Source organism: Leucoraja erinacea, chromosome 31 (genome assembly GCF_028641065.1).
Source record: "Leucoraja erinacea ecotype New England chromosome 31, Leri_hhj_1, whole genome shotgun sequence".
Taxonomy (NCBI): Eukaryota; Metazoa; Chordata; class Chondrichthyes; order Rajiformes; family Rajidae; genus Leucoraja; species Leucoraja erinaceus.
Window position 1 is genome coordinate 17,728,718 of NC_073407.1, and position 12,593 is coordinate 17,741,310.

At 43.3% G+C, this 12,593-nt stretch overlaps 1 long non-coding RNA gene across 1 annotated transcript; it reads right to left on the reverse strand.

Moving 5' to 3' along the window:
- Positions 1 to 508: 508 nt before the first annotated feature.
- Positions 509 to 4,141, reverse strand: LOC129711809 (uncharacterized). Its single transcript, XR_008725926.1, has 3 exons — positions 4,068 to 4,141; positions 3,568 to 3,607; positions 509 to 1,697 (listed from the first exon to the last, which is right to left on the reverse strand). It is a non-coding gene; the product is annotated as an uncharacterized LOC129711809 (long non-coding RNA).
- Between the last annotated feature and the right edge of the window lie 8,452 nt (positions 4,142 to 12,593).

Consider the following 12,593-nt stretch of genomic DNA (forward strand, 5'->3'; position numbering starts at 1 on the left):
AAACTTGCGTCATCTGTCGATGGCAAGTACTCTACTGAGTCACTGACCTGGGTCCCGCTGTATCGCTAAACCTGTCGACTATGCTTTTTCTGTTGCCTGATGTCAGCTATGGCAAAGGCAACTCATTGATGTGCGTGTTTGATCAATAGATTGTAAAGCAGTTTGTGATTGAATAGGCCTTAAGTGGAATGAGTTCATAGCTGGTTTTACTCCAGTTTGTTGTCCATGAGATTGCATTGCACAAAACTACTTAGAAGGCAATATTATTTATCATTAATTTGTAAATCTAATTCAAAGATTTAATTTGAAGTAACATCTTTCACAAAATCCCCTGCAGCCCATAATCTACAAAAACGTGACTGCCAATTTGCAAACAGAAATGTATTTTCTGAACAAATCAGCTGTCTTGGTAATTTTGGTTGAAGGTTAAAACAGCCCATTACCAAATATATCTGAAGAAGGGTTACGGCCTGAAATGTTGCCTATTTCCTTCGCTCCATAGATGCTGCTGCACCCGCTGAGTTTCTCCAGCTTTTTTGTGTACCTTCGATTTTCCAGCATCTGCAGTTCCTTCTTAAACACCAAATATAACTCTCCTGGTCTGGAATATCAGCCTGAATTTCATATCCAAGCCTCTGTTCAAGGCCTTGAACCGTTGTCTCACATTTAGACGAGTCGCCAAGGAGACACTTTAGTAAAGCAGAAGTATTTCTGATCTTGTCTGAGTTCCACTGCATTTTAGACTTTTGCACGATAAAAGTTGCAGGAGTATTGCAACCTGTATTGACTGTCAGAGTTGATAGAATTGAAAGGTACAGCATGGAAACAGGCCCTTGGGCACACCAAGTCCGCAGCAACCATCGATCACCTGTTCGCACTAGTTCAATGTCACCCCACTTTCCTTTCCACTCCTATACACACCAGGGACAATTGACAGAGAACAATTAACCTGCAAACCTGCACGTCTTTGGGATGTGGGAGGAAGTCGGAGCACCCGGAGGAAATTCATGCGGTCACAGGGAGAAGGTGCAAACTCCGCACAGACAGCGCCCGAGGTCAGGATCAAACCCAGGTCTCTGGTGCTGTGAGTCAGCAGCTCTACCAGCTGACCCACTTTGCAGCCAAAAATAAGCGTGTTTTTATTTTGGTAAGGAGAGGCAGGAAGATGTATCGGAAGGTCCACGTGTGAGTAACTTTAAACCATTTGACATGGCAACAAGAATATACTGCACTGTGTGAGGGCTGCGGAATTGGAAACATTCCCATTCAGTTTGTGGATACAGGTGAGGGGGTTTGATTGGCAAAGGAGTGGAGGAGGTGACAAACACTAGAGGTGTAAAGGAGGCAAAAAGATGTTGGATAAGGAGGGAAGAGGAGGAGTGAAATGTAAAGAAATAGAGAGGTAAGAAAGAAAAGGGGGATGTAGATGGGAGATGAGTGTACAAAGAAAGGGGAATGGAGTAGGGTGACAGAGTGTGGGAGATACTGGAAGAAATGTGTGTGGATCTTGATGGTGAAGGGGAGGCAAGGAAATAAAGAGGAAGAGGTACTAATTAGAAGTGGAACATTCAACGTTCATATATTCAATGTTCTTACCGTTGGGTTGCAAGCTTTCCAAGGGGAATATTTCATCTTCTTTCTGCATTCATTAAATCAGAACCGATTTCATGTTTAGAAACTGTGCACAATAAGTTTCTCTGTTGAAAATAGCAAACAACACTATTAGTTTAGCTGTAATTTCATTCATTGATCTGAACAGAGGTATAATACATATCTTCTTCTGATTGTGTCAGTGGATTAGAAATCATGCTTCCATGCACCCACTTGGACCACAAACGGAAAATTGTACAGAGATTAGAGAGCCCCAACGTCTTGCATGTTCTCTGCATGTCTGATCATTTTCCAGCTCAATGGAAAAAAATATTTACAAATCCAATTTGTCTTGGGGGGGGGGGGCTTTTATATTTGGTACTGATGTACTCCTAACTTAGTTGTTTGTCCGATTTCATTTGCCAACTTCAACACTTTGTCTGAGTGTTAATTCAGAGCCATTTACTGGCGTTTATTAAAGACTGCAGTGAAAATAAGGAATAACCATTGTGATGAAGATGGCAATTGTTGCTTGTTTTTAACAATTTAAATGAATTATAACCACTTTGAAAGATTTATGAAATGCTTGCAAGAGCACAAAATATTGCCGGGAGCAAATTTGTCATTGGCACAAACGCAAATACTAATAAAAAAAAGGAATAAAAAATAAAATAAAAGGACATTACACGACAAAATAAATCAGAGATTTGCACATATTAAAAGGGTCTACTCCTGTCGTTAAATGCCCTGATTGGCTCTACCAGCAGGATTTAAAGTTAAATTATGCAAAATCAAAAACAAACCTTATAACACTTAATCATGCATGTGTTAAAACGTCAAGGCTTGAATACATCTTCTCAATTAACTTGCTTGAGATTGTGATTGCTCCTACTAATTTAATCAACACTGAAATTATTCTGGGACGGAGTGATGATGAATGGTGGATACAGCACCTTCAGTGATGGTGGAAGACCGTGCTGATGTCAGGTATGGGAAAAGGTTTGCTTAACACTCAGTGTGTGATTTGCTGATGATTTATCCTGGTGTGGGTGATCACAGGGCAAAATCCAGCCAAATGCAATCATTCAACAGGCAAAGAAATGTATCAAAAGGGGATGAAGTGAAGGGACAAAAGAAAAAGAAAGAGATCAGAATGAAAGGGAGAAAGGAAAGAAGTAAATGAAAGGACACTTAAAATTAAAAGCTTGAAAGAAAGACCTGCATATGTATATGTAGGAAGAAACTGCAGATACTGGTTAACATTGAAAATAGACCCAAAATACTGGAGTAACTCAGCGGGACGGGCAGCATCTCTGGATAGAAGGAATGTGTGACGTTTCGGGTCGAGACCCTTCTTCAGCCTGAAGAATGGTCTCTACCCGAAATATCGCCCGTTCCTTCTATCCAGAGATGCTGCCTGTCCCGCTGAGTTATTCCAGCATTTTGTGTCCATCATCACTTGTACATCTATCATGCCTATCATTAATAGAGTGTCCTAAATGCATTACAGGTGATGAACAACTTCTTATGTCTAGCCAATGTTGCAATGAAAGTATTTCTGCAGCCGTTATGTGCAGAGCAAGCTCTCAGAAACACCCATCTAATTGTGATCAATTCATCTGCGATAGTGATATAGTCTGCATGCTAAAAAATGATCAGAACACTGGCAGAACATAGGCCCAGAGTCTTCTTCAAATTATTGGTATGGCCATCTTGAGGGAAGGCAGGCCGCTGTTCAACTCATCTGAAAGCTGGCTCCTCCAAATGTATCCACTGTACTGTTTGGGTAGACTGAACTGAAGTCTAGATCTGCCATGAGTTCTCACTTACATCTTTATGGATTTAAGCTGTGTCCCATATCACATAACCTTGCTGACACACCTGTGCATCGTTGACCAGTCGCATGTTAAAGAAGGTGTGTTGGTTGCATTTGCCTTTATGAGGAGAATGATGTTATGAGAACTTTTATGGTCTCACCTGTATAAGAACTTGTTCGACCCCGCTCATTCCTTCTTCTCTGCAACCATTGGGCAAAAAAATACAGAAACTTGAAAGCATGAACCACCAGACTCAAGAACAGCCTATCCCCCTGTATTATCAAGCTTCTGAATGGTCTTTCCATAAGCTAGGATACTATTCAATTCGCTTTGACCTAATTGTGGACATTGGATTTTGTCCATGGAACTGGTGCACTACAATGCTGAGAACTATATTCTGCACTCTGTATCTTGTCCTTTCCTCTAACTATTGTAGTTGAGTTTAACATGATTATATTTATGTATAGTATTATCTGATCTGATTGAATAAATACATCCTCATCTCCTTTCCAAAGGTATTTCCTTTTATTCTGAGGCTACACCCTCTGATCCTAGACTCTCCCACTCGTGGAAACACCTTCTCTGCATCCATGATATCCAGGCCTTTCACTAATAGGGAAGTTTCGATCCCATCAATTTGATGGGGAGCCGCTGACATACTCAACTTGTGCAGTGAAGAATCTTGCAAGACCCCCGAATAAGAGGATTATTGTGTCTCCGGGCCAAGATAGGGATGATCAGCCTGAGAAGGATGTAGAGAGGAAGAAAATAAATTAAGCAGTTAACGGTTTTTAAAAGCCAAAGAGATTGTCGAGGCTTGTAGCCCAGTACCGCCCTCTGTTGGTTGCTGTAAGGAACAGGCTTTCAAAACAAAACTTTGGACAAACTATCTCAATTTACTAAACTTAATGCAAGTGTAAATATCCTTACCGAGTACCAATCTGTAATCTTGGACACATTTCCTGCTACGTTCCCAATGCATGCAATTAGGGTGAAATTACGCAAATCACAACACAATGACATTTTAATATTAAAAGTTACATTCTCAAGGACCCACACCATCCTGGCCACACATTCATCTCTCTGCTGCCCTCGGGTAGAAGGTACAGGAGCCTGAAATCTGCAACATCCAGATTCAGGAACAGCTTCTTCCCCACAGCGATCAGACTATTAAACGCAACTTCCAACAAACTATGAACTATAACAACCTTTTGCACTTTATCTGTTTACTGATGAGTGTATGTGTATATATATGTATTCTATGGTATATGGACACACTGATCTGTATTTATAACTACAATATCCTGTTGTGCTGCAGCAATGCAAGAATTTCATTGTCCTATCTGGGACACATGACAATAAACTCTCTTGACTTGACTTGACTTGACTCGTGCCGACTTATTTTCAAAGCTCCTCCAGTGACAGCCCCCTGTAAATAGCAGTCTGACAACTGGGATCCCTGGCAGTCTCTGGGCACAAGATACTGAAGTGACTCAGTGGTTCATGCAGCATCTGTGGAGGGAAAAGGACAGGCGATATTTCGGGCCAGGACCCTTTGTTCATACTCCACCATGTGTCTTCCAGCTGAGATCACTACACAACTCCAATTCATTTTTTGTTCTATCCCTGATTTTCATTGCTCCTCGGATGCTGCCTGACTTTCTGAGTGCCTCCTGCAATTCTGTTTTTATTTCTGTTTTTATTTCTAGTCAACCTGAGGAGCACCGTCAGCAACAGACTGGTTCCACCAAGATGCAGTACCGAAGGCCACAGGAGATCCTTCTTCCCTGCGGCTATCAAACTCCTCCCCCTTCTGTCGTGGGATAGACTGACTCCTCTCCCACACCCCCTACTCAAACCATTGCACATTCCCAATCCTTTCCATTCATCATTTTAATTTCATATTTAATGTATCTTGTGTTTTATAACTGTTGGCAGATCAATTTCCCTCCTGGGATAAATAAAGTTCTATCGCTATTGTATCGTATCGTATTTTATAGATAGGACAGGTTTGGAGGGATATGGACAAAATGAAGGCAGGTGGGACTCGTGTAGCTGAGACATGTTAGCCAGTCTGGGCAAGTTGGGCCGAAGGGCCTGTTTCCACACTGTATCACTAATGACTCAAAAACTCTATTTCAAACTTTCAGCATCAGCTGTTTTTTGCTTTTCAATCATTGCCTCCAATTTCACTTCCTTCCAGAAGAAACTCTATAAAGGTAATTGCTCTGGCTAAATCTTATGGTCACAAGTCCTTGGGTTACATAAGGGCTTTGCTTCTGGGAACAGACTATGAGCCGATTACTACATAAATCAGAATCCTGTATTTTCTATGGTTATCTAAATCAAAACACTCAACGTACATTTTCTATAATTCTTTAATTTTAATTCCATCATCACCCTTATACTATCCATAATTAAACAGTCGGAATACATATTGTATCCAGTCAATGATTGCCATGAACATTCTCATATTATAATACGAGCATCAAAAATGCTTTAAAAATAGATAAACATTAAAAAGAGCAGCCCAGCGGAGCAAGTGGTAGAGGCACTACCTCACAGCACAAGAGACTTAAGGGCCTGTCCCACTTGGGCGTCATTTGCGCATCATGCAGGTGGCGCGCGAGGATTTTGAGCATCCCAAAAGCCTGGGGCGCGTCACTGCCTACGTCACCACGTCTCACCACACGCAATGCATTACGTTTGATTGTGAGCTCAGATGTGGTCTGTGTGGAGTTGGTACGTTCTCCCCATGACCCCTGCGTGGATTTCCTTTGGGTACTCCGGTTTCCTCCCACATCCCAAAAACATGCGAGTTGTAGGTTAACTGGCCTCTGTAGATTTCCCCTAGAATGTAGAGATGCGAAAGTGGAATAACATAGAACTAATGTGAATGGGTGATCAGTTGTTGGCATGGACACGTCGGGCCGAAGGGTCTGTTTCCACAGTGTATCTCCAAACTAGACACAAAAACAGAAAATACTGGAGATGTTCAGCAGGTCAGGCGGCAACTGTGATCAGAGACAGAGAACTAACCTTTCAGGTCGATGATATTTGTTCAGCGTTCTCACCCCACAAAATCTCCCTGACCTGCAGAATATTTCCAGCAATTTTTATTTCCGATTTCCAGCATCTGCAATTTTTTTAAACATCTTCACCTCCTGATGGTTTTGTCTTCTGATGAGCAAAGAGGTAAGGGATTGTTAATGTTTAGTGACTGCTAAACGTCAGCAGGGGGTGCTGAAAAGCCACAGTTTAAAAGCAGCAGAGAGACTCTGTCAATATTAAACCTGCACCATGATCAAGTCAGTTTCTCGGTCTAATGTGTATTGACTCACAATAATTTTTTCTAAAGAATATGCACTGTGAGCTTTCTTCGCGATGTACCGCCTGGAATATACATTAAGTCAGTAAACAAGAAGGTGCCGATACACATATCAATTAAAATATAAACTACAGCTATCAACAATGTGTTTCCATCAATATAACCCCTCTTCTCATTTGACATTGTGATCAATCAACTTCTAATTTAAGAAACTAATAACTAAAAAGTATAAAATCAACCCAAAGGGTTTGCGGACGTGGTGTCGAAGGACGAGAAGCCGAAGCAAAGACGTGGAAGCCAAATAACCGAACGGAAACAAAGCCTAAAAGCCAACTAACCGAATGAGTGGAACGCCTAAAGTGAAGCCACACATTGAAAGGCCGCTATTCCGAAACGCTAACTAACCGAAGGCCGCGTGGCCTAGAAGTCAACTCACTGAAAGGCCGCTGTGCCAAAAAGCCAATTAACGGACATGATGTCACCGGGGGGGGGGGGACGACGACTTGTCAGCGATTGGTCCAGACCCCCGCGTCCATCACATCACTCGCCCACCGAGTCCACACCGACCAGTGACCCCCACAAATGAACGTTATCCTACACACACACACACACTATGAACAATTTACACTAATACCAAGCCAATTAATATACAAAGCTGTAGGTCTTTGGAGTGTGGGAGGAAACCGAAGATCTCGGAGAAAACCCACGCAGTCACGGGAAGAACATACAATCTCCATACAGACAGCGCCCGTGGCCGGGATCGAACCCGGGTCTCTGGCGGTGCAAGCGGTGTAAGGCAGCAACTCTACCGCTGCACCACCGTGCCACTCTGATGATGAATATTGATGATTAAATATTTTTTTGTGTGGTATCGCATTAACAAGCCTGGTCAGCTTCTCCATGTAAGCATTTCATTCTTCCACTGCCAGTACGTAACACTCTTGACTCTAGATTTCCATGTAGCCGAGGCTGGGAATTCTTGGCTCTGGACTTCCCACCATCAGAAACATACTTCCTGCCACCAGTCTGCCCATTTCTGTCAGGTGTTTATGCTTCAATGTGGTTTTCTCTCCTTTCTCCAGGAAGCTGCCGGTTGTATGATGGTTGTTGGCAGGAGAGCGATATAGCACAGAAACAGGCCATTCAGCCCAGCATGTCCATGCTGACCATAAACCACCTCTGTACATTAATCCTGCATTTTCTTACAATTTACACTATCCCCCCCCCACAGTTTCAGCAACTACCTTTGGATTCTGCCACTCACCTGCACATCAGGGCTCATGTACCTACCGACCCACATGCCTTTGGGAGGTGGGAGGAAACAGGAGCACCCAAGGAAACCCACGTAGTCACAGTGAGGGCATGCAAAGTCCACACAGACAGCGCCTGAAATCAATAACGAACTCGGGTCTCGGGCACTGTGAGGCAGCAGCTCTATCAGCTTCACCACTGTGCTGCCCTCTCTGGAGTGTGGCCTCTAGAATGTCTCACCCTGAGTGCAACATTAGGGGGCCCAGTGACCAGACAGTCACATGTGTAGCAGGTATCTGTCATATGACATAGTGTGCGATTTGCTGATGTTTTATCCTGGCTTGGGATATCACTGGGGCAAAGTCCAGCCAAATGCTCACAATATTCCAAATCTGCTCATACCAGTGCCTTGGAAAGCCTTGTAAAGAATAACATCCTTGCAGCTATATTCTAGTCCCCTCAAAATGAATGATAGCATTGCATTCGCCTACCTTATCGCTGACCTTTTGGCAATCCAGCACCAGCACTCCCAAGTCCCTTTGTACTTCTGATGTTGGAATCCTCTCCCCATTTAGAAAGGAATCTATGCCTTTATTCCTTTGACCAAAGATTATGACCGGACACTTTGCTGCATTGTATTCCATTGGCCACTTCTTTGTCTACTCTTACAAGCTGTCCAAATCCTTGTGCAGCCTCCCTGCTTCCTCCACACTACCCGCTCCTCCACCTATCTCTTCATATCGTCTGTAAACTTGGCCACAAAGCCATCAGTTCCTGGTAAGAGTGTGGGAACTGGACTGCTACAGTTATCCGAAACTCTGTAGTAGCTTTTATCCCGCCCCGACGTGGCTGATTTGAACACAGAACACACCTCAAAGCTGTAAACTTGTGTTCCCCCATGTTCAGCCATGCCGAGCTGTCTGCCGAAATGTACAACACAGTCTGGGAAACTACAGAGTCTAAAAGTAATCTCATCCCGTCCCAACCTCCCAAAGCAGAAAAAACAAACATAAGTAGCTTAGTATGTGTCCAACCACATACTCAGGTGAAATCAATTACTGCGTCTAATAAGACTTCCAAGGACTTTAATTAAAATAAATTTAATTAAAACTAAGCCAGCTTTATATGATGATATGCTGCAGTTTACCCAGGGGGCTCATGACTCCTGGTGTAATTTACAAAGACGGAATTAATCACTGACAATATATGATGTAAAGAGCTGGTCAATTCTGCCAGCCTTTCCCCACAAGCTGTAGAGATCAGAGGAGGGGAAAAGGTTTGGCCTGACTTTACATACACATTTCATTACCACTGTTTGACCCTGCAGGGGTAACTTGTTGGCCCATTGCTGGTAGAAGGTTGGGCGGAACAATCAGGGAGGAGGTGAGAGGAGCCGGATTCTCTGTATTTGAGGTGTACAATCCACCCTGTGAATTGGCAGCACAATATATCTCTTTTTTTTCTCCACTTTAGTCTTTATTGCTTTTATGCGTACACTGATATAACAACGAAACGTACAACAATGCAGTGAAACGTACAACAGTGCAACAATATATCTCTAATCATTGACATTTCTAATCTGTGAAAAAGGTTCTGATTGTCTACCCTTTCTATTCCTCTCATAATATATAATTTAAAAAAAAATGTCAATAAATTAATAACCACAATATTGTGCAAAAATCCCGCAAAGTCCTTCGGGCAACCAAAGAGAGTCCGTAGAAGTGCGTAGTTGAGGTTAGTGTTGTGTAGAGTTTTATAACCATCATATCACTGTACACTGCTTGAAGCGATGCTGTGAATCCAATCAGAATTGGTGGTGGGGGTGGCAGGGGTGAGGGCAGAGGGTGAGAGTGGGGGCACAAAGCCAAAAGGCTGAGGTCAGACGCGCTAATCGTAACGCTCCGTGCCTCTGTTGAAAGTTTTTACAACCTCGTAAAAGGATGACGGCTCCTAACGATCAGGTGTCACAGCGCTGCCGGGAAGGAGGTCTCCAGTCAGCGAAGGGCCTTTGACTTGCTTTCAAATGCATCAGGAATTCCAGTAATCACATGGGGCAGTTAGTGTAGAATATAGAGACCTCCTCGATGTGTGCTAGCACAACCCTCAAACTGAAGCCATTAGTGTGATTGCTGGGGGGGGGGGGTTGCTGAGTTCAAGCTAAAATGTCAATTCTCATCTCCAGCAATGGAGCAGTTGTGGGGCTGTAGGTTTTCAGAGCAATCCTGACTGTGAAATCATTGCTCCCTCGGGGACTGCAAATTCCAGGTTGATGAGGGCTGCCAATATTTACTTACACAGCTAAAGATTTACACGGGTCACTCTCGTCAGGGCCCTGTTTTTTAAGTCAGAAACTGTGAAGTCTGTTATTTCTTTTCTGAAGTGAACCCTTGGCCTCCTGTCCAATTGTTTACCATTCGCTTTGGGCTTTTGTCACCCACAGTGCTTTGGATGTTCAGCCTGCAGCCGGAGCTGACAGGAGTTCTCAGCGGCCCCAGTTTTGCACGAGTCAACGCACAAGGCATAAACTGATGAGGCTTTCATCCAGTGCCATCAGAGGGGCACCATTCACATTGCAACCCCATACTGCCCAACTCTGAAAACCTGCAACACAAGAGACTCTGCTAACTCCCAAATCACAAATCCAGGTCTAGACCATAGAGGACATCAGGACTGAACCCCCACTTTTAGCCTTAACTCTTGATTTATTATTGTCATATGCACCGAGATATAGTGAAAAGCTTTATTTGTGTGCTACCCAGTCAAATCATACTATACAGAAGAACAATCAAGCTATGTACAAGTCCAACAGATAGTCCAACGAGAAAAATGTCAGAGTGCAGAGAATAGAGCTGCAGCATTGGAGCACTGCAGTTCCAGAGAAAAAGTGCAATGTCTACAATGAGTTGGGTTGGAAGATCAGGTCTACACCCTAGATGATGGGGCAAGCGTTCAATGGTCAGATAACAGACCTGAGTCTGGTGGTACATTCTTTCAAGCATTTGTATCTTCTGCCAGAGGGGAGAAGAGGGAATAACTATGGTGAAAAAGGTCCATTAATACATTGTGTGTTGTCTCTCAAGTATGGTGTAGATGGAGACGATGGTGGGGAGTCTGGTCTGGTCTGTGTGATGGAGTGTGCTACCTCTCTGATCACTAATCTCTAGGTTTACGTTTATCATGTACCGAGTTAGTGTAAAGCTTTGTTTTGTATGCTATCCAAACAGATGAGATATACCATCCATAAATGCTACCAGTTCAAACTCAAGTATAATATGTAGAGCGAAGGGGCTGGTACAGAGTGCAGAATACAGTTCTTAGCTGTAGCGCACCTTAGCTCATTGTAACAGTTAACACCCTCACAAACTCACTGTCAACGTCTTGAAATCACTTCCAGATCTGAAGAACATTCTTGAACCTCTCGTCCACGTCCCTTGAGAAACAAGTAGGAAAAATTAGGAAAGCAGGAAATGAAGAGAGGATTCCATTTTATCGAACATGTGTCAGGACTGCTGTTGGGTACTGGAGACCTACCCCAGGCCTTGTTAAGGATGTTTTATATTTAACCATGCCAATATACTGACCGATTACTGAATATCTCATAACAAGGCCCTACTCAGTCTTCGTACTCAGAAAGCGTAAATTTCCAAATGACACAACTGTGGTATTTGGTGGTAAGTGGCATTTAAGAGGCTTTGAGCTGGGTGCCTGAATATGCAGGGGCTGGAGGGATATGGATCACACGCAGGCAGAGGAGATTAGTTTAGCTTGGCAACATGTTCGGCACGGACATTGTGGGCCAAAGAACACGTTTCTGTGCTGTACTGTTCTTGTTCTATGTAACGACGATTTAATACAGTACCTTTAACATTGTAAAAAGACTCAAAGCCCTTCAAAGCATTTGACATCAAGCTACATAATGAAATATTAAGGTAAGAGAACAGAAAGCTAGCCAGACAGGTGGGTATTTAGGATTACCTTAACTGGATTGGGAGAACAAGGGGGAGACATTGAGGGACAAAATTCCTACACTTAAGACCTTTGATGCTAAAGTACATCCACTGATGCAGAAACAAGGTTATAACAGGGTCTTTACTCAAAAATGAACCCATTATATCAGCTGCTGAATGGAGATGAGCTGTGACCATGGTCTAAGAAGGTGCCTCAGGTATGAAGCTGTCCACCAACAGTGTCACGCAGAGGGCAGGAGGCAGAATTCCCATGGGATTCACCCGACTCTCCCCGCAGTCAAGAAGCAGCTGGGAGTTCAGACAAACAGAGCAAGTGGTTTCCAAATCAAACATTGGGATCATTTTGGAAATTCTAATCCCAGCATTAATGGAGAAAAATATTTTCATGCAAAGCTCCTTCTTCGTGCACAGCCTAAAGTTGTCGGACAACTTGTTCTATTTGATCTTATTTGATTGTGCACGCCGGGTTGATTGCATTTGTCGAAACAGGGCGGACCACGTGAAGGTTGCAATCTCCCACCCCATACAAAGCTCCAAACTGGACATTTTCTTGCAAGAAAGCAGCTTGGCGCTGAACAATGACTCCAGCAGATTTATTACCAAGAGACCAGTTTCCGTTCCTGCAAATTATAATTTGGC